Below are 22,381 nucleotides of genomic sequence, written 5' to 3'. Positions count from 1 at the left end.
TCAAAGAGTCAATCCAAGGATGTGTTCTGTCTTCTCTTCTCATTTGAAGATTGTTTACCTGTTATTTATGAACTGTGTTTTGTCTATGGACTATTCCTAGTGCGGTGGCATTGTGATGCTTGTTAGAGAAGGAGGAAGGATTAAAACGGCACAGACTTTACTTTCAACATCACATAATCTATGCAGAAGGATTTACAGTCATTTTACAATTGCACCAAAGTCCAGTCAACCCGTGGAGGCTGCAGGAATTCTGCCACTGGTGGAAGACAGATTGAGTCTGTAATAAAGAAATATTGAGAGAATTCCTAATTACCTGCTCTGATGATGTTTTAGAGCAGCATGGTATATGTTATTTGGCATCTGATGTGGAACAAAATATTGACCATTTCAGGATGATGCTAAAATAAAAGCAATTCAAGGATCAGATTAGGTATGAGTGTATATCCATAACCCAGCTCTAGCAAACAGAATGCTCTCATTTATGCCAGCTGAGATTACAATTTGGACATTTTATTAGAGTATGAAGAGGTCACTTATTGTTCAAAGAGATTTTTCCTGAAAGGAAGGCAACCAGTGCTGAAGAGCTAAAAGCACTGAGTTGTGTTCATTTGGATTAAAAATAGGTATTTTGGGCCAGCAGAGCTTCAAAATAAGCAAATTCTCAAACCAAACAGTTTTCCTTTTGGTAGCCGAAAAGGAAACCGCACATCCAGGAGGAATGTAGATCAAAGCAAACTCTGCAAATGATGCAGAAACACATAAAATAACAAACAAGACTGGTGGGAAGAGGGGAGCTTTTGTAAGTAGATAGGTCTGTTCATATTTCACTGAAACCAAAGGCAAGATTGCTAAAGAAGATACTGGAGAGGGGTATATAAGGGTATAGATTTTTCTCCTCAGAGGAATTTTCCAGCCTATTTTTGCATCTCCATTGTATTTGCAAAGTAACAAATAAGGGGCATACTCAGCAGCAGATCTCACTGATACCAGCTTTTGCCTTTCACCACCCTACCTTATCTCTTACTTTACTTCTCTCCCTAGTTTTCCCTGAGCCTCCCTCTGCCGAAGTCTGTGGCAAAACTTGTTTGTTTCACTGTTCACCCATAACGCTCTTAAAGCACATCATCAGGTCATCCTCCATGACTAAACTTTCACTATTTAGGTAGTTTAGCTTTCATACTTGCTGAACAGAACAATTCTGAATGTATCTACTATTAGCTGTTTCAATTAGAATGCATTTGTTTAAGATTTAATGTATGAGAGTACAAATCTACCTCAGAGCTGTTTCTAATAGAAAATATAATACTGCTGAATATTTTTAAACTCGTTGTTTCACTTACATATAAATGACTATGTTGCTTCAATAATCAATTGTAAAAATAGAATTGATAGGGATTTGGTAATTGTCGTAGTGAAGTCATTCTTTAGCTGAATGACTGGTCCAGTCCTTTCTTGGATGCATCTTCATGAAGCGATGGGCATATAATTCCTGAACTCCTCAGGGTTTTGATTCACAGAATTCTCCACGCAAGACGAAGCACCTTGCAGAAGGGAGAAGGGTCTTTTGTCTAACAGCCAAGAGGAGCTGGGATTTTTGGGCTAATTGTGTTCCCTCCTGTGGATCCTGCAGACATGTCCATTTCCCTTTTGTATTGCCAGCTCTTCCATGTGCCTCTCCAGCTGAAGAAGCTGCAAGTGCTGCACCTACCTCACCTTTGGTAGGAAACAGCTCTTTTCTTGTGCAGGACGTAATTTATTTCATCTAGGCCAGCAAGTGGAAAGGCAATCATTCTTCATGAGCCACATTTTTTTACACAGAGCTAAATGTGTCTCTTACCTCTCACCCCCCTTTCTTACTTCTGCAGCCACACACATTTTGAAAGCACCCTGGTCCATATTGCTGGAGTAGAATGAGTTCCTAGAGCTCTGGAGATTCAAGGACAGGACACAAGCTGGACTGACATTGCCTGGTAGTTGGAAAGATTTGATTTCTTTCTTCTTTTCTTTTTTTTTTTTTAATTTTTTAGGTAGACAGCCCCTTTTCTCTCTGCTTTGCAGAGTGGCCGTTCATCAGGAAGGGCAGGCCCCGCTGCACCCATCCTGTGCAGGTCATGGGATATACATTTCACCCTCCCATCTTCCCCTGGGCTGTGCACAAATGATGCCTGCTCCTTGTGGAGAGGAACTGGTGGAATGCTGCTCTTCTGAAGACTCTCACTGAGATTGCTTGAGGGTGGGTGGAAAACAATGCTTTCCCACTGTACCAATTGAGCCTTGTTTGCACCAGACAGAGATTTCCTCTAGCAATTTTTTATTTCTCCAGGACTCCGGAATTGTTTGCCCGTTCTTTGAACTTTTTTTAAAGTGGCCACTTTTAGCCTGAATGTAGACCAGTGAAAGTTTGAGCTCTGTGTCCAGGGAAGCTCCTCTCTGCATGAGCCCTGGACCAATCAATAGGCTCCAAGTCTAGGACTGCCAGACAAAGGGACAGCCTGCAGCAAAAGGGATGTTTGTACTGTGGCCAGAGTAAGCTTCCTTAAAAATAATAGCCAGGGGTAAACACTATCAATTCACAAGTTAGATGCTTGTAAAAAACCATCAGCCCGTTTGCTAACCCATTAAGAAAGGAAATAAGACTTGACAGTTCACTGTGCTGTGATTCTAAGCATGATGTTTCCCTGAGAAAGAGTGCCTGTGGTGCTGTGAGTGCACTGCAGTCATAGATAGCAAGGGATTGGGAAAATTTGTTGCTGTCCAGAAGTTTGTGCATGGGTTGGTTTTAGGTTGTTTAAACCTATCCACATCAAGTGACAAAATGCAAAGCTGTCAGACCTGACCTGGCAAAATGGAGCTGGCATTCCAAAAAGAGCATGTCCATACAGTGACTTCTGTTACTCTGTTCAAATGTGGTCTTTATATTTGTGACTTCAGGTAACAAAAAATGTGGGATGTTTTGTTGAAAGAGGATTATCCCAAGCCCAAGTTAGCTTTTAAAAATTTATTCCCTTTGATGCCTTCCAAACACAGAATAAATTCCTGTGTGTGACTTGCTTCGTTCTTGGTAGTTATATGTACAGCAGATCTGAAATTTGGGCAGAACTCTGTGGCTGAGTGATCCTGGTCACCAGAAGAGAAAAGGCTGGGCCTGCCCAATTTTGTGAGGAAGTTCATTGGTGGGAGAAAGTTGAAGAGACCGTGATGAAAGGCATGGAGTAGACCAGCTCTAAAGCAGACTGGACAGTTTCTGAGTAATTTTATACAGAGTATTTCAAAGTTGCTAGGAAATCTCTCACTGAGTCCAAGAGGTTTTATACTGTCCTAGTGTTTAGCTGGCCTCAGATGTGTGGGAAGTCACCTGGAATTTTTTTAAGGACAGCAAACAAACAGCTTCCAGTAAGACTATGATGGTTGTGTTTTGCACTGATAACTGGGATCAGAAATCAACTACATCAATCAGGAGATAATCCTTAGTCCTTAAAACTGAATTTAAGTTCTTGAGGCAGAAAAGTGGCATAGAGAGATAAAGTGAACCAAAGTGAGTAAGAAAACCTGCTTAGGAATAAGCACTTAACCTGGACCTTACACAAAAACAGGCAGGAAATGAAATATATACTTCAACATGAAACTGAAGACATCAATTGTCTGAGGTTCTTTTGCTGAAATACCTTGCTGTGTGCAAGGCTTTCAAGGCTGGTCTTTCATTCTGGTGACTCAAACAGTGTTGATAAACATAGCTTGAAAACTGATCCAAAAGGACCTGTGGGGTCTTTATTTTACACACTTTTCATCAGCACCCGGCTTTCTAAAACACATGATTAAATATTTGATGACTTTGACCACGATTAAAACTGATTAGTCTTTAATTCAAGGTTTTTATAAAGTAAGTAAACAGTTTCCTCCAAACTTCCAGAAGCTCAGAAGTCCATAAAGAAGATCCCTAAGAATTAGGAACAGCTGCTTTTACAGAAGTGTTAATATAGCTGTTCTTTTATTACAGTGTGGTTCCTGCACAGTGTCTCTTATGCTTACTTATGTTAGCACAAGAATCATATTCTCACTCAAAATAGTCATTGGGTTTTTGGCAACAAAAAGGTATAATCATAAAAAATTTTGTACAAGCAGTTTTCACAATTCAAGTCCTGCATTCAAGGGATTTCTGACAACTCCTAGCTTGAAAGGGACAGTTTTTAAACAAGGAAAATGCTGTAAATAACACCATACTATAGAGAAGTCAATGACATAAGGAGGAAAGCAGTAGGGAAACACAAACACTGACATACCAGATAAGATATCCAGTGTGATAACATTTGTTATTTGCTATTGGTCAGTATAAGGAGAAAAGAAATTAGAAAACAATTAATTATCTTCCTAAATGAAAAAAGGATCCCAAGCCTTTTGTTAGTAATTTGGATGAGAATCACAGAGCTTGATAACCCTGTAGTTGTACCTTGTCATAAATAACACTAATTCATTTTGAAATGCAGCATTTGTGGTTTCCTGGTTGTTTTTCTAGCAGAAAGTTCCATGGATTAATTATTCATATTGAGACTTTCCTGAAACCATTTTAAAATATTATCTTTCTACTCCACTGACAGAACCTTTGTCTTTTGTTAGTAGAGAGGCTGAAGAGGACACAGCTCACTTTCTGTATGTTTGATCTGTTATGCCACTCTCATCTAATTTTCTTTAATAGTGATAATACTGGTGTTTTCAGGCTTTTATTCCCAGACATTTCTTTAAGCTTCCTAGGAACTTCACTTGCCCATCTCTGGACCCTTCTTGTTTCTGCTCTTCTCCCCTTCCTGTGGATTCAGGATTTCAGACAAGGAGCTTATATATGGACACTACTGTACTAGGAGAGTAATAAAATGTACACTAAATGCCCACATATTATAAACAACTGTCTAGACAAGACTTTACAACACTTTTCTCATCCATGGCTCTTATTTTTTTAGGTTTTAGACTATCAAAGTACAAATATAGTGAATTCTGTTGCTAGGAATGCAGTGGCTTGGCTGAGCCAGGCAGGTGGTTTATGCTGCTACTACTTAATACTTATGTCTGAGTGAAAAATACAGGTATTGAAATGACAGAAGAGCTGCAGCACTGAGCGTGACTTTTCAGCCTGAGCACGATCTTTCATAGTGCTGCTGGAGGTAAGTTCACAGTGAGTCATAGCATGGTGGTACTGAAAATCTGTTGGTTCAGGGGCCTGTGGTCTTCTGCAGGATGATCACATTACAATTTAAAAGTTTCCTGTACATTTGGGTATCTTTAATTCTGGAGTACGTGTTTTAGGAAGGCTTTCACTCCATATTTCAGAGTGTCTTGCTGCTGACACTGAGCACTGAGCAGTGTGAATGGCTCATGTCAAGGGATCTTGGTCTGTGGTGAAAGAACAGGAACAAGTCCAGTACACACAGAACAGCTGGCTTTTGTTTACTGAGTCAAAGCTGTAAAACCATAAAGGGAGCAAAAGCTGAAATCAAGGGACGTAGAAATAATGGAGTGGGAATGGAAAAGGAGAATCAACATTTGAGGGTTCTTCTGTACAAAGCAGAGATCTGGGTTCCAGAGGTGGGGGAAAGACACAAATCATTCTTCCAAAACTTTTTGATGCAAGGACCCCTTGTTTTAAGTTTGGATTTGAGACTCTTGGAGGGGAAAAAATTATCAGCAAGTATTCCCCAACACCTTCCCTCCCTCTCAACTTTCAGCCCAGTTCATCAAAGCCAAAAAGTATCTTTACATGATGATAAATATTCTCTCAGCCTGCCAGCTGAAGCCAGGGTTCTCTGTTGTAAGAGGAAAAACTCCATTGCAGGAAAAGCTTTCTTAAATTTTATTCTTAAAAAAAATGCACTCAACATTCCTGGTGGAGACTTCCCACTTATTGGAAGCTACTGCTTTCTTGAAAAACCTTTAGTCTTTAAGAGCATTTTAAAACATACTCTTAGGAAATGCTGAATTGCTGTGGGGCATCTGGCTTGTAATCAGTCAATCCTTTCAGTCTAACTCTTCCGTCATGACACCGACCCAGAGCATGCCTGGTGAGGTCCTGGGGAGCCATGTGCCTTATATGTCCATTGCAACTTGCAGGAGGTCAAGTAGGGGGAAGCCAAAGGATTTGTGCAAATGGTGGAGCCAAGCAGAAGGTCAGGGATGGCATTTTGTGGCCATGGGAAAGAGACAGCTCTTTCTCCTGGGTCGGGATGAGTCTCCGTCAGTGCCGAGTCTCAAAGAATCATGGGGCTTCCATGGCTGGCACCCAGTGTTCTTAATTTTGTGGTGAATAAGAGCCCTGAAAGCACATAATTTAATCCGCCTGAAGATAATTGTTGAAATAAATCATTCTTTGGTTTAAAGAATAAATCTTCAGCAAGTTTCAAGAGAGCCTACAGCACTGCTGATTTTAATCATTACTCTGCATAGGGAAGTGTCTATACTGCTTAGTGTTTCCAAACCAGCAGTACTGCTATTAAAAAGTCAGGCCTGGATTTAGAAGCTGTCCCAACTCAAACTAAGCTTTTTTGGGGATTCCTGGATTCACAGCTGAAAGAGAAGTGGCTTGGTGAGCAGAGACCCCCCTTCTCTCTCTGGGTTTAACTCACTGGGGAGCTGCACTGCCACTTGGTGCCTCAGTTACCGTGTCCGAACACGAGGTTCTGTGGCCAGCACTCTGCAGTGCACTGGCATTCTGGAGGGGAGACGTGCTCCAGGAAAGATGGATATTTGGGGTTTTTTGGTGTTGCTGGGATGCTGCTGGAATATGGGTTGCGTATGACAGGAAATGTGCTGTGGTGTGTCAGGCTGTACCACAGAGAGCGATTCCAGTCAATGGTGGGTGATTTTTATCAGACTGCCCTGTGGTCACCCCATGGGTTCCCCAGGGCTCTGCTGGGCAGTTGCTCCTCTATAGCATGTCCTGCTTTGGTTGAAATTTTTCAGGGTTTGGCTGGTCCACAGGGGATTTTTTTTTTGAGGGTGGAAAAGGATCAGTTTGGGTGAGACGCATTCTAGCAAAGCAGAAATTACACTGGTCAGCTGAAGTCTGCAGAGTCGTGCTTCACTAAACCTCTCTGTCCTTCATCTGGGAGCTGTGCTGGGGCAGAGGTGGTTCACTGCAGAGGCAGGATGTGGGCTGGAATGACTAGCTAAGGTGTTCCAACGACGGGTGAGGTAGGATTTGGATACACTACAGCTTCTTTCGAGGCTTGAGGGTTCAATTAGCTCTTGGCAATTCAGTTGCTCCTATGACTGCACTCTTGATTCCCTGGCTGGCTAGTTAAAAGGTGTCCTGCTAATTTATGATGCTTAAGTTTAATAGCAGGGAATTTGGGCCATTTGTGCATTAATCCATTATGGATTGCAGGCAAGTTCCTGCTACTTAACCATTTTTCTCCTGTCCGGTAGTTGAACGCCAGAGAAAGTTGGTGATCCTGATATTTTCCCATATTTTTGTTGGGTTTTGGTTTTTTTTGTTTTCTTGGAGTTCACTTGAAGATTTTGTCTCTGGGAGAAAATCTAGGAGGAATGGACACTGGTCCAGTCTTTTCCATTGCAAATAATCCCATTTCTCCCTGTCTTCTAAACTGGGAAGTACTTACTGTTCCTTTGAAGCTGATTGTAGTGCTAAAAAATAAATTCATACAGCATTTGGCACAGCAGCATTTGAATAGTTTTAAGTGGTTGGAAATTAATTTACTGTGCCATTTAAGCTACTTTGAAGAAGAAGAGATCTAGCTATGTTTTATTTTGGTTGTATTTTGTATGAAATGTGTGGAGTTACTGGAACCAGATATATTAATTTTGAGCTAGGCTGATGTACACCGGTTAAAAATGTGCCCCCTGGCACACGGGATTGAAAGCTGAGGGTTTTCTCAGGAACAGATTCCACCAAGCCCCCTCAATTCTAGGTACCCCAGCCCCTGGGTTTGTTACTGTGTGTAATAGATATGGAAACACCGGGTCCCAGTGCCGTTTCCATCAAGTCATCAAGCCTTAGAACTTGTTTTTGTCTGAAGCAAAATATTTGTTACGTGTTATTAGACAGGGCCTTGCTGTGGAGTAAATCAGGTTTGTTAAATTGCTAAATACCATAGAATGGTTTGGGTTGGGGGGACCTTAAAGGTCACATAGCCCAACCCTCTTGCTATGAGCAGGGACATCTTCAACCAGATCAGGTTGCTCAGAGCCCCATCCAACCTCATCTTGAATGTTTCCAGGGGTGGGGCAAGCACAGTTTCTCTGGACAAACCATGCCAGTATTTCACCACCTCATTGTAAAAAAAAGTCTTCTTTTTATCCAGTCTGAATCTACTCTCTTTTACTTTATATGTGAGCATGGGATAGGTTTAACTCCAAAAGCGGTGAGGTTGTAAACAATATGTCATGAATCGTTTTATTGTGTCTGCGTTACCAGAATATACAGAAATCATACAAGTATCGTGTGTCACAAGCACCAGGTTTCATAGGCAAAAATATTACAAATTTTCATTTGCAGAAAACCTCGGGAGCCGTTGTCTTTGTTCAAAGTTTAAAAAAAAAAAAAGTAATCAATTTAGAGCATTTATAAATCAGCCTCCAAAGAATTAATTGTAAAAGAAACAGTGCAACATTTCCAGCTATCTTTAGAGGGAGGTCTGTTCAACAATACATTTCAGGTGACAAAACACAAATATGATGCACAGTGCCAAATGGAAAGAAAGAATAGACCCTCTGCTGCTGGGAATAGAAGAAGACTGTAGTAATGTGATTATGGTAATGGTCAACAAGTCATAGTCTTGTGCTTTTGTTCACTGTAATTAACTTCTTGGAATGGCACAGTCGCTTTCTCTGTGCTCATCAGATGGCCCTGCCTTTGTGTCTGCAGTCTGTTATTTCTCCTGCAGGGACTGCAAGCCTCCAAGTGCATTACTAAATGAATTCATTGCTGGAACAAAGATTCAGTAGTAGAATAGAGATTGATATCTTTTGTTGTCAGACATTCAATACCATATAGCAATCCAATTACTTAAGCTGTTTCTATCAGTCTTATTACGGCTCACCATTGAGGCATGCTTTAAAGCTGGATAATTCTGTCTTGCAAGAATGTAGTGGAACAGATTAGAGCTTTAATGAGAAGGCTTTCTGTGGGCTAGGACACTTCCATTGTATGTGTTGGGATTGAGGAATCATACCTAGGCAAAGGCCTGGAGTCATTGTTGCAAAGAGTGATCAAAGGGAAGCCTGAAATCTGTACAATTGCTTTTAGAAATTTTACCAGTTGTAAAAAAATAAAATAAAAACTGGCAAAGTTTCTGTCTACTGTTCCCTATCTGTTGAGAATCTGTGCTGCACTGGGAAAAGGAAATTACTTATTGGAATTCAGATTGTGGAATGGATATGACATTTTGTGTTTGAACTTTTCCTCCACTGTGCTATAGGTCAAATTCTGTGCTTAGCTGTAGCATTTTAGGAATGCTGGAGGCATGGATTCAACACAAGGCTTATTTGCATACAACTGCCCAGGGTGGGTGTTTGGAGAGGAGGGGTTTCTAGTGCACAAACACACAGAAGGCTTTTATAACTGCAGGTAGAGGAGGAAGGATTAGAGCAGCAAGTCAACCTTGTCAGGTTTGCGTCCTCACTCATCTCTCTGTAGCACAAAGCAGGTATGGATTGAACCCCAGGATAGCAGAAAGCTGGAGCTGGAACGTCAGCAAGACCTCAAAACTGAGCCTGGAGAGTAGAAGTGGAGAAAAGTTATTTTACCATGAGAATAAACAACAAATAAATCTATCTACTTAGTAAATTTTTTTCTTTTTGAGATTTTATATGTAGATTACACCTAAGTTTATTGTGTGAAACACAAGCAGTAGAAACTTGGGAGATGCCAGACTGAATTTGTATATCCAACTAGTCAATTTGGCTGCTTGAATGTAGGATTTCTGATGGACTTTTAAAATGCGATAAAACTCTTCAGCTCTCTTTCAGGCCTCAGCAGAAACATCTGTGCTTTAAGTCAACACAGTGTGACCAGAAGCACCTCAGAATTGCTGAGGTTGAAGTGAACTGGAAACACAGATTAGAGTGCTTCTGTATGGAATACACACAACTTGGGGTCATTCGTGAACACAAGGATTTCTAAACTTGTCTGAAATTCCGCCTGTGTAGGTCACTCTCCCTAAATAAGGTATGGTTTACTTTTTGGTATGATAAATGCACCAAAGCAAACACTCACTTGGTGTGAATGGCAAAGCAACGTAATTTCTAAAGGACAACACCAATGTCCAACAGTCTGAGGATATAGCCTATTTTTTCTGGATGCAAAAAATTGTATGATTTGTAATTTCATTATAATAAGGCTGATTTTCCATTTCTTAGGGTGGTTTTACACTATCAACAGCTAAATATTTCCTCCTTGGGGACAAAGTTACAGAGTGTTGCCAATGCACACGTGTTGTCTGGCTGTAACATTTCCAAAGTATTATTTAGAAGAACAGCAATTATAAAGACATTTTCCAAAGGAAATTGTATTTGAGTTAGGATAAGGATTGTGGGGGTGTGAATGTAAGTCTGAGGAACACCTGAAAATTTATCTGTGCATTTAGGTTTATTTTCAGAAAGTGTTTGCGTTCCTGTCTATAGAACACGAACACTGATTTTCTTCAGCAATAAAGGTATGACCCAGTTCTGGACTGAAGCTAAACTTTATTTTGTAGCCTCAGTTGCCTGATGGGGATTGAAGTTAATGTTTTATGAGGCAAAGGAAAGCACCTGTTCATTCCAGGAGCAGTTACTGCTAAGATATTTGTTTTGGGTTGGAGTTAAGGTGATTTTGTGCTGAATTTTCAGTTTCCCGCTCACTGAGGGGTGTAAGGACCAATTAAAGATTTAGCGTGGCCTGACCTTTATTCTGGTCATTGTTGACTTGTAACAAGTGATGTCTACAGTAACTGGTTTCTTGTAATTTATTTACTCTATTTAGGAATGACGGGTTTGGACATGGGATCTACCAAGGGGAGATTTTAATGTGCATTTTTATTTATTTTGTCTAAATGCATGGAAACCTCCAGGACAGATACTCAGCTGGTGTAAATCAGCTTAGTTCCATTGACGTCAGTGGAGCAGCGTCAGCAGCAGATCTGACCCACTTCTTTAATCTGATCCCTTGTCCATCCCGTTTATTTCAGATTACATCAGAGTGAGCAGGGCCTTACCTCATCCACTATGAACTTGAGATAGATACAACCTTGCAAGTTTTGGCAGAGGACTCTCATCCCTGAGAAACATGTAAAACACAAGAGCAGCATCCAGTCCTCTGCCATGCAGAAACCGCTTGGAGCCAGCGCCTTGACAGACTCAGCTTTTCTTCACATGAAACTGTGTGACATATGAAATTTCAACTTGTTCATAAGAAATCATGTTTATTTACCACAAAACATTGACCTAACATAGCAACTTTTGTGCGTGTGTGTTTGTCTAAATACCTGTTAGCTAATCAGTAATATTCATTCAGTGCTCAGGATGTTCTGTGCCCCTGCAGCATTCTGTGAGTCTTCAGAAACCTCAGCATCCAGCTGTCAAGGCCATGGAGGTGCCCGCTTTAGAAATTTCCAAGGGAAATCAGATTTAAGTTTGTGGTCACACCTTGGATCTGGCACCTCTAACTTGTCCCTTCAGTTTTTCCTGTTTTTTAACTGTTGTTTTGCCCTTGTGTCTGTTCCCTGCCATTGTCCTCGCAGATCAGGGTTGGATGGTTTGACTGAGCATTATCTTCACATCACACACTTCTCTCCCAATGGATTTCATCTCTTCCAGTGCTTGAGTGAGCACCTTTGAAGGTTGGGTTTTTGGTTTTTTTTGTTGGAGGAAAAAGGAGGTGCCCATACACAGCTGAAAAACTATTTTCCCCCTCAATCTGAACTGATGGCTGAACTGACGGCTGAACTGACTCTTGGCTCTTCTGCTTATTCTCAAACAATAGTATTCAAATGTTCTACTAGCTTCCAGGGAATGTACAATATCACGTGTTTGAGCTCTCTAAGTTTTGTGTACTCAGAGAAGTTGCTTGTCCTGAAAAGTTTGCATCAAAGTCTTTATTTATTCCTGTCCCATAACCTTGCGGTGAATTTACACTCTTAAGAAGAGCGGGGAACATGTTTTTTACTGCAGCAGTTACTTTCTCTTGGTACTACAATATATCTTTCTACTTTGTCTACCTCAATGCTTAATTTACATTTCTGTAGTAAAAAGGAGAGTTTTGTCTTTTTGTCAGCTGTTTTCTGTGTACATTTCTAATATTGAGTGGCAATATTAGTAGAACTAATATTGCTTTTTCTGGCATTGAGCTGTCTCGCACATTTCTGTCCAACTTGAATGAAACGATCAATTTTCTCAGCCACCAGCGGATCCTCTGCAGCATTATCTCATGTCGTACAACCTCTCCAGGCTTGTCATGCACTGGCCATTGACTTTGTGCTGGAGGTTCTCCAGTATCTCCCTTCAAGAGCTTGCAAATGCCAAGATGATGTGAGCCATTGCAGTTCTGGTATCTTTTCGCAAATACCAGATGTTGTCTTGGCTTCTCTTGTTCCCAAACTATGTCTTGTTTTTGCAGACTCTGATATTTTTGTTGCAGATCTCTCTTTGTTGGTGTCTTGTCTCTTATATCTGTCAGAACTGTCCCTGCACTCTAAGTTTCACTTTGGGTAAAGTGGCTTTCTTTTCTTGGCAAGTTCTAGTAGGGTTGTTCCTAAATCTTCTAGCAGTATTTCTCTGTCTCTTCCTCCACCCCTATGCTACACTATCAGCTTGACCCTCATACCAGCTTATGTTTTCAGCTATCAATTAATAACAGAGTATTTCCATCTTTTTTTGTCTATCCTGGTTCAGTCTAGTACTCCTGCACGTTTAATAGTCTGCCTCCCCTGCCTCGGCTAACCAAACTATATAAATCATCTTTGGCTTTAGAATCAGACATTCCCTGGAAGGAGAACATGATCCTGTTAGCTGGGAAGGAAAGTTGCTGCTTAAGCATCTCTTACCCCTACTCTGTCTCTCTGAAGGGCTTTGACTTTGGTGGGATTTTTAACTTCTTCTTTCTTCCACACAGAATATTGTCTTTGTTATTGCTGTAGCTGCCCCATCCCTGGACATTTTCAAGGCCAGGTTGGATGGGGCTTTGAGCAACCTGGTCTAATGGAAAGCGTCCCTACTCATGGCAAGGGGGTTGGAACTGGGTCATCTTTAAGGTCGCTCCAACCCAAATTGTTCTATGATTCTGTCATTCTATTACTCTTCTCATTGAAGAAGAAACAGTGAAGAAGAAGAAACATAAAGCCCTGTTCATCTGCCTTACATCTCTCTGAACAAGCTCTTCTCTTCCCTGCATCCATTGGTGCAGTTTCCACTCTACCCAGAGAAACCAAACTGAAGGGCAGGTTTGCTCTTAGAGGTGGTTTCCTTGCAAGTGTAGAAGAGGAAATCCATTTAGGAAACCCTAAATGTACTGGAAAACCTTAGGGAGTGCACAGAAAGCAAGACAAAAAGTCATACTTGTGAAGGTCAGGTTCAAGGTGTTCTGTTCTTACAGAAGGCTATGCTTGTGTTTGTGGAATATATGCTAAGGAACTTTGCTGGATGAGGGCCTTATTAAATTTGAGTAAACTAAATAAACAGAACAAGCACAAAAGAACCAGTTTTTACAATACGCTTGAGAGAAAAGCAAGCAAACAGCTTTTTTCCTACTGTTAGGAAAAAAAAGAGGCAGAAAAATGAAGTATCTCAGCTCCTGGGAGCAAGTAGCAAAGCAGACCCAAAATTCAGAAGATTTTTGTTCTGGGCTTTGTCTAGGGCGCTGACATTTTACTTTTTAAATGTTTTTCATGAGAAGTAGTACTTATTCATTTTTTTGATTGCTTTCGTATATGGAAAGAAGTAAACCACAGTGAAGTTAGTCCAAAGTTGGGACAATATTGAGTTCAAGGGGTACAGCAGAAATTTAGCGAAGATGCTAGTAGATCTGTGTCCTGTCAAAAGTTACTCCTTCATTTACCAAGGAAACTTCACTAAATTAATGGATTTTAGAGGAGAAGGAAACTTAAGACTATCTAATATTACCATATGTATTTTGCATGCCATAGAATTCCACTCAATTATCTCTGCAAAACTATTTCCTGCCAGATAGTGGGCCAGATCTCACCTCTGCTAACTTTAACCACTTCAGTCTCAAAGCACTCTCCAGAGATGTTCTCTGACTGGGCTGTAGCAGCTTTACTGTAGAAAGGCCTAATGGTTCCGAAGTCCATGAAACATGAAGTGAGAGCTGTATGTATGTACTCCTCTCGTAATCCCACAATCCGAGGGATTGCTCAAGACAGGAATGAAATGAAGCAAAGGAAAATCAATGTTTAACTTGGAAATACTTGTCAGTTAACAAGTCACAAGGAAGTGAGTGCCTCTAGCACCTAGTAGGAATTTATTTTATGCTTAATTTCTACTCTTTTTTTGAGTGGGGAGTGTATTCAAAAAAAGTGAACACAGACAAAAAAATCTTCCTTTTGAGCTTTGTTACCGTTGAATTTCCTAAGTTCAGGAATATTCTCTAAATGTACTTGAGCACATTTATTTTGGAGAAGGCTGACTATCCAGACTCTGACCACACTTACACACATACTGAAATCCATCCTTCTTATGGACAACATGTAACTGTGTACATAAACCCCTGTTCTGTTTAGGGATGCTTTCCTGAACTGGAAATACAGCTTGTGTGCTTCAATTAGTTTAAGGGATCTGTTTTCTGGGATCTTGTTGCTTTTCTCCTTTTTTCCCTTCAAAAACCCCTCTGTTGAGTTTGAAAGTATATTCCTTTACAGTCTCACAAGTCACAGTTTCTGAAACCTGGAATTCCTTATTCAAGAAAATCTGCCGGAAATCCATAAAAACTCTGTGTACAATAAACAGGAGACCTACTTCACCCTCGAGTTCTGGATCTCAGGTCTTTGTTGTCTTGAAGAACAACTTAATCCCCCTGAGGGAGGAGTCTCCCAGGTATTTCCGTATGGATCAGTCCCGTAAAGCGCTGATCTCTGTCTCGGAGCCACATCGATTTGTCTTGTCTGCAGTGGCTCAAAGGACTTTATGCATTGAATTTTCTCAGAAGTGCTATAAAGTAACACGTCTTGGCGAGTGAAGCCAGCCTGTTAACGTATGGATTTTCTGCCTTGAGTGATTTTCTAAAATCAATAACTCATTAAAAAGAAAAAAGCTCAATTCTCACAATTCATAACCATGCAAATAAACAGGCTGACTTCAGCAGCAGTGCCCAGCTGAGTTAGAACAGTGGGTTTGGAAGCTGTTGTGTTGTTTGTTCAGTTGCCCTGATTGCAGTTTCATTTTTGCTGGATTCTTCTTGAAAAAAAAATATTTTAACAACAGTACTCATTCATTAATTCTTAAGAATAATGCTCTGTTGGCAGAATGGTTAACTAGTTGCTAAAAATAAGGTCTGCTGGTGAATCCTTTAAAAATATGACTACATCCCCAGGAAGTAACTCTCTTTCAGCGAAGAATAAAAGTGTAAATCTTTTTCAAAATCACAATCTCTAGAAATGCTTTATGCACATAATAATTCCTCAAAAAGTGTCAGATAACTTGGCAGGGGAGGAAGCTTTCCATCCCAAGTGTGTAAAGCGTTGCAGTCATTAATTTATTGACTGAATTGATCTGACTTTTAAAAGACTCCCTGGTTTGGCATCAGTATTCTGTTTATCTCACAAGCAATGAATCTCCTCTTCCTCCCTGTGTGTAACTACTTAATAACTGTTAACTTAAAAGGTCAGACCTTTCTGGATCCATAAGTATTGTACTTCAAGGTACATTTGGATTGAAGTTTTCTTTTTCTTCTGCTCGGATCTCACGTTGCTGCATTACCTGCTCTACTTGACATTCTCAGTGGCTTGGAAACCGTGTCAAATGTTTTTCAGAGAGTTAGTCCTTTTCTTCAGGGTGACTTTTCTTGCACCCAGACGTATTAATTTAAAATATTTAGGGTTTGTTTTTTTTTCCCAAAGTACAGCGACAGGATTTAGAATTCTCCACAGGATGCTGAAGTCAGCCGCTTTCACAAAGCTTTTCCATATGATGCATGTCAGCAGCACAGCTTCAAGGAGTGTATTCTCATTTTGATTTCCACTTAGCATGACTTTAACAGGTGTCTCGGAATGCCTCTGAGCAGGGCAGGCCTCTGATCTGAGAATAAAAAGAAAAGGTGGTGGGGTGTGGGGGGAAGGAAGGGAACAGTGGAAGATGAACTGGTTCCAAAGGACACCCTCAAGAAAAATCACCCTGAAGAAAAGGACTAACTCTCTGAAAAACATTTGACACAGTTTCCAAGCCACTGAGAATGTCAAGTAGAGCAGATAATGCAGCAACGTGGCAAAAGAATCAAATCAGGTAGATTCAACTTCAGTGTGAGAGAGAGCAAACCTTGCATGTCAGCAGGGACTCCTATTGTTTAATAAATTACTGGAAGGTTAGGACAGTGAGACATGTCCTCTCTAGAAGAGTCTTTGGAAGGCCTGAGGGAATCCTGAGCCCAGTAAAAATTTTCTCAATCTCAGATGAAAAATGTAGCCACTAATATGACCAAGCATTCTTGAATGCCTGTGTGCTGGATTCCTGGCCCTTTGAGGCCGCTGTAAGAATGAACAGAGCAGAAATTGTCCAGCCAAGGAATTAAAATCCAAAACTACCCGGTTCATTTTGTGAGAAAACGATCAGGGGCTGTTCCTGGAGCAACCAAAGCTCAGTTTTCTATGGAACCATATCCTTGGTCTCCCATGCACCTTGTAGGGACCTTTGTGAGACCCCCAGATCCCAGGACCACTCATAAGCAGAAGGGCAAAAGGCAGCTCCTGCTGCATCTGCTGTGGAGCCCCACACTGGGCTGATTGGAAGGCTGGAAATAAGCTGTTTGTACTGACTGGACAAGGAACCGTTGATCCCACTCCTTCCAGGAGATTTTCCTCAGCTGGGGGCACTAATTTAGGTCTCTTTCTTCTGTGCAATGACAAGAGCTGTAGGAACATAATTATCTCCAAATCTTTTGCTTCTCCCCTGACAACTTGCATTGAAATGTGGCAGTGGGTTTGAATGTTATTAGGGGCAGACATGAACAGGCAGAAGGCATGACTGCATAAGCCTCATTTCCCTAGGAAATCAAGTGGAAATGTTTGTATAGTTTATATACAGCACAATATGGTTTGTGTCTGTCATATTACCTTGAAGGTTGTTGTTGTTGTAATCATATGTTCCATTGTTGTGCTTCATCTAATCTAGAGTTTGCAAAAATACTGCTTTGGACCTTTGTGATTTGTTTTCCTCCATCTCATAGGAAGCCAGGACTGGAAGGGGCGTCCTGGGTCAGTGTGTCCCAGCTCCTGCCGAGGTATATGGACTGTAAAAGTTAAAAGAGAAAAATACTCTATAATAAACTTCAGATTGGTACAGTGGGAAAGTTAATGAGACAAATGAAACCTTCTGTGTGGCCTTTGCAAAGCTGAAAGTCACAGCATGGGGCAGTCCCTTAGCAAATCTTGGATCATTAGCTTATCTTCTGCAGTAACTGCTATGGATAAATGTCAGAGGATGAAGGAATTTTCCCCTTTACAGCACTGGAAGATGAAGTATTCACATGTTCCTCAGAAAATCCTGGGGAAAGATTGCCAGATTTTTTCTCATTTAACAGGAGTATTAAAATGTTAGACATGTTTACACAGGAGAAATTATTTGATCCAGACAGAGGAGAGACATCCCTTAGCTTTTAAATGTGCTTGAATGACAGTGAGGCACGTCCAGCATTCAGTAGGATTTTCCTATAGGAAACAAGAGCCCAGAAGACTCTCTGTGAAATAAGACAATAGGTAAGAGAAGGATGGGAGTTTCTTATAGATAGGTCACAAGGGAAAAATTGTGTCAGATTATTTCTGAAGCTCTATTATAATGCTCAAAAGAGAACCTGATGATGTAAGGGTAAAAACCACAAGTGCCCGTGTTTCAGAATTTGTGGTGCTTTCCTTTAGCTGTGCACTGACTGTCAGTATTAAATGTGCTTCTCTACTGTATATAAGTGCTTGCAGATTGTTAAGGACGCTTCTAGAACATTTATATTCCATAAAATCTTGATTATTTCAAATCTCAGTGATAAAATTCCCTCTACATAGAATTGTATATGTGCAGATGTTCAGCGAAAGGTACAGCCTGAGAGAAGGACAATGGTTTATTTGACAGTTCCCAGAAAATGAACAAAAAATAAAACAGTACTTTGCAAATCTCAGTTTCGCATTATTTAAACTTGTTCAAAAATAGAAAGATATTTTTCAAATTGTTTTGGACCATTTCCCTTTTTGAAAGCAGAGTCTGTACACAAAAAAAGCATTGACATTTTTAGTGTTTTGTATGGAATATCTCTAGGATGAACTGGGAAGTCCAATGACTGCCTTCAGTGCTGCCTTTGCCTTGATTTTGTGATTTTACACCTTTGTCCTTACACTAGAGTCTGATCCAGGAAACCAGGGAGTACTTTAGGCTCTTCCATTGAAATGCTTGAGGCTGAGTATTTTTAAGCATCCAAACAGTCTCTTTGGCTTTGGTTTCACTGTTTGACTCTTAGAGCATGAAGTGTACACTTAAATACTTCATTGGGCAGTCCTGTACTCCACACCTGAGCTCTGAGCATAGGTAGGACTGATGGTGATAAGCTGAGCTCCATCAGCCTCATGCCTGTTCACAGACACCCAAAACTGAAATGTTCAGTGAACTACATTCTCTGAGCAGTTCAGGAACTCATAATAAGAAAGATGAAATTTGCAGCTTTATTTCAGAAAAGTCCATTTGCCATAAAAATTTACATGCTTTAGTAGAATTAGGCAGTTTAAAAGACTCATTCTAGAGTCTGCATCATTAAACTTTGGACCTTTAAAGGTATTTAACTGTTAAACTCCTGACTCGATGGAGACCTGTTTCTGGAATGTTGTAGTTACTTTTGTTTTAAGGTGTTCAGAATGAGCTAGTCTTTTAAACACTGTGTTAATGCTTGCAGCATGTTAATTTTTAACAAAGAGGTTTTCTTCATGGAAAGCACATTTTCTGCCCAACAGAATTTGATAGTGTTTTCCATCAAAATTTTGAAGACTGCTAAATTTGACATTGCTGCTCGGTTTGCTCAGTCAGGCTCAGCCTCTAGAAAAAAGCCTATTAAAAATCTGTCACCAGAAGGAGGGATCCTGACTGCTTTCCATTACAGGGTTGCCCCTCATGGCTCTGTTGCAATGGCTTTAAGCAGGTGTGACTCATTTGTATGACTTTGGCTCTCCCGCTGCTTTGGGGAACCAGCTGGCTTTGGGCTTAGAGCTCAGCTCTGAGCCTCACCAGGACCCATTTCTAAGCCCACCTTATCCTTTACTCATCTCATCTTAAATTGCATCCATTACACCATGGTCATCATGCAGTGACTGATGAGCCCAGCCTGTCACTTCTCCTCTTTGTCCAGCCACCAGCAGCTAAATCCCTTTCCCCTGGAGCCTCTGCAGTGCCAGGGCTTTGTCATTGTTGCTGGGCAGGTGTGTTGACAAGTGACTGCCTGACCAGTGAGTTTGTCTCCCAGTTTTTATTCGGGTAAGTACATTGTCTCCCATACTTCTGTTGCATCAAGCTCAACATCTGTGTAGTAAATAAGGCCCAGTCCTGCCTCCTTCAACTACCTCAGTGTAGAATTGAGTTGCCTTGGTCGAACAAGGAAAAAGACTGAAGCCAGTTGGCCAAATCCTGTTTTCAGTCACCATTACATAAACTACACTGACTCCACTGAAGTCAGCAGAGAAAACCCAGAATGAATAGTTTATATTGACTTCTGGGATAAGTGCAAGAGCAATTAAAAATCCTTTTTACCATTAGTTATTATAATGCCATATAAAAGCTCTTACATTAGGCATCATCAGCTTTTGAAGAAACCAAGTGCCGAAAGTGTGTCGATGCTCCCATAACATGTCAAATCTACAGTTAAAAATTCCTCTTTCCTTAAGGGTGCATTTACCTACTGGATCCTATTGCTTTTTGAGGGAAATACTTGCATAAAGAAGGAAAAATTAGTTATGTATATCTGCCACAGACAGAGCGGGAGAAATTCCTTTTGAAGATTTCCCACCTATGTTTAAGAAACTTCAAAATTATTTCAGTTAGCAGGAGAGCATCACCTTTAAGTTTTATCTTTATGTTAATCATTGACAGCACTATCCCCCCCACAGTGTTTAATATAGGCAATACATTGAGGGAAAAAAGTATATTCACTTGAAATTCATTACTGTATTTACAATGCTGCTTTCCCATGCTTATTTTAGGGTCATTTGGGAAAAAAGCTTTAACTCCAAAAAAAATGAATGCATTGCTATTCTGGGAGTTAGACTGTCACTTAATAAATATATTTCTGATAATAAAAATTGGTGTCATTTTCCTTGCAGGGACTTATTCGGAAGAAAGTTAATAAAAACTGCATGGAAAAACCAGCATCACAGCTATTTTTTTTTTTTTTTGGTCCGAAATTCCTGCAGGAAAGTTAGCCGAATGCAAAAAGTATCAAAAAACAGAGAAGCATTCCATGGTCCTTAAAACCCAAAGGTAAGATTCTCTTCCTAAATATAGCATTAAGCAAGGTAGCTCTGATGAACCTTTTAAATACCTTTTAAGGACAAAGACTTAACTGGCCCTGCTGATGGGAAAGTCATAATGTGGCTTTTTTTCCTGATGGCTTTCTATTCTTTGTATGTGTGACAGATGTCAATGAAGTTGAAAAGTGTCCGTTTCCCAGCAGGGTGCTGGCTGTTCCCCAAAATGCCTGGGCAGTTTATAGAGGCCCTAATATCTCCTTATGGTGACGGAAGGATTTGTAGGGAAAGCTTCCTGCCGGGCAGAGGCCTGCTGCCTTTGAATAGAAGGCAGCCAGCAGCTCTACGGGCCTCAGCAAGAGATGCCACTGCACCATCAGGAAACTTTGATTTATTATCTGAGAAATTCACCATCCATCTGCATGAAGAGGTCACAGAAGCAACTTTCCTAATGTGAATCTGAGACCCCCATTATTTCCCACTTATTGCTACAAGCATGAAAAATTGTTCCAACTGAGAAAGCCGGACTTTCAGGACTTGTTGCCATGGTTGAATTTATAGGAATATTTAGGAGCAATGCTTATTGGGGTTTTTTTGAACCTATTAACTCCAACAATTTTCACAGGTTTTTGCTAATTAATGCCACCACTGTGGAAATGGAAGCAGTTCTGCAAACAAGCTGCGACAAATGGGATTTTTATTGCCAGTAGAAAAGCCCGGGGAATAATTAGCGGGTCCACAGAGATCTCTTGATTACAGACATCTGCATTGGTAATGTCCAGACGCAAAGATCGCTCGGGGAAATGTTTTGGGATTTTCACCTTAGGGCACATTTATGTTGTCAGCTACACCCTTCAAAATGCAGTCGGACATATGTGGGAAAATATTTTGTGAAATGTTAGACCTAGTGTTGACTAATCTGGACTAGGGAAACTGGCTTTGCTTTCCAAAGTACTGTCCAGCCGCCAAGACTTGCAGATGTAATATTTTGATATGTCATTAAACCTGATTTCACAGGGATATTTCTCAGTGCTGCATCTGAGTTGCTGTGAGTTGCCTGAGATGCTTTTGCAGTTATCACTGCTTTGTTGAATAGGATGAAGAGGAAACAACGAGACTGATTATTAAAAAACCACATGACTCCTTGAAAATGAAGCACTGAAAAAAGAATTCATGTCAAGACAGGATTTATTAGTTCAGGTTGAAGAGTAACTTGATTTGGGATTTTCCTCTTGTCAAAGTGATTCACAGTATAAGTTATGGATCTACTTATAGAAGTGGTGGAGGTTTTGCCTTTTTAAAAACAGCATGCTTTTAAACTGGCCAATAAAATAATTATTTCAGGCCTATGAAGCAGAACTTAAAGCTAAGGGTTTTTTAAAAACCACAATTATTTTCATTCATATAGCATTAGAGCACAGTTGCCCCAGTTCTAGACTTGTTCATGATGTATTAAATGCCAATAAATCCCAAACAAAAGTTATCCTTTCCCTGAAAAATTTATAGCCTACAGATTTGCTTGCATTTACCAATTGTTCTTGGATGTAGGATTTAAAATAAACTTAATTTATAATGCCTGTGATTTTAAAACATTGGTGACACAGCAGGTCTGTCTTGCTTAGAATCTCTCTTTGATGGGATATTCAATCCCACAAGCCTTGAAGCAGAAAATGCCCTTAAATTTTTATTTAAACCCATCCTTCTCCAGGACAACCATTAAGCAAATGATTCATTTT

General features: G+C 40.4%; 1 long non-coding RNA gene across 1 annotated transcript in view; it reads left to right on the top strand.

Annotated features, from left to right (window-relative positions):
- LOC125323169 overlaps nucleotides 1-20,632 on the top strand; it is a 31,267-nt gene extending 10,635 nt beyond the window's left edge. Inside the window, exon 3 of the long non-coding RNA XR_007202407.1 lies at nucleotides 20,502-20,632. This is a non-coding gene — a long non-coding RNA (uncharacterized LOC125323169). The remainder of the gene's footprint in view (nucleotides 1-20,501) is intronic.
- Nucleotides 20,633-22,381: the final 1,749 nt, after the last annotated feature.

Source organism: Corvus hawaiiensis, chromosome 3, assembly GCF_020740725.1.
Source record: "Corvus hawaiiensis isolate bCorHaw1 chromosome 3, bCorHaw1.pri.cur, whole genome shotgun sequence".
NCBI classification, from domain to species: domain Eukaryota; kingdom Metazoa; phylum Chordata; class Aves; order Passeriformes; family Corvidae; genus Corvus; species Corvus hawaiiensis.
The sequence above is the reverse complement of the archived record's forward strand: the minus strand, read 5'-3'. Positions and strand labels throughout refer to the sequence as shown.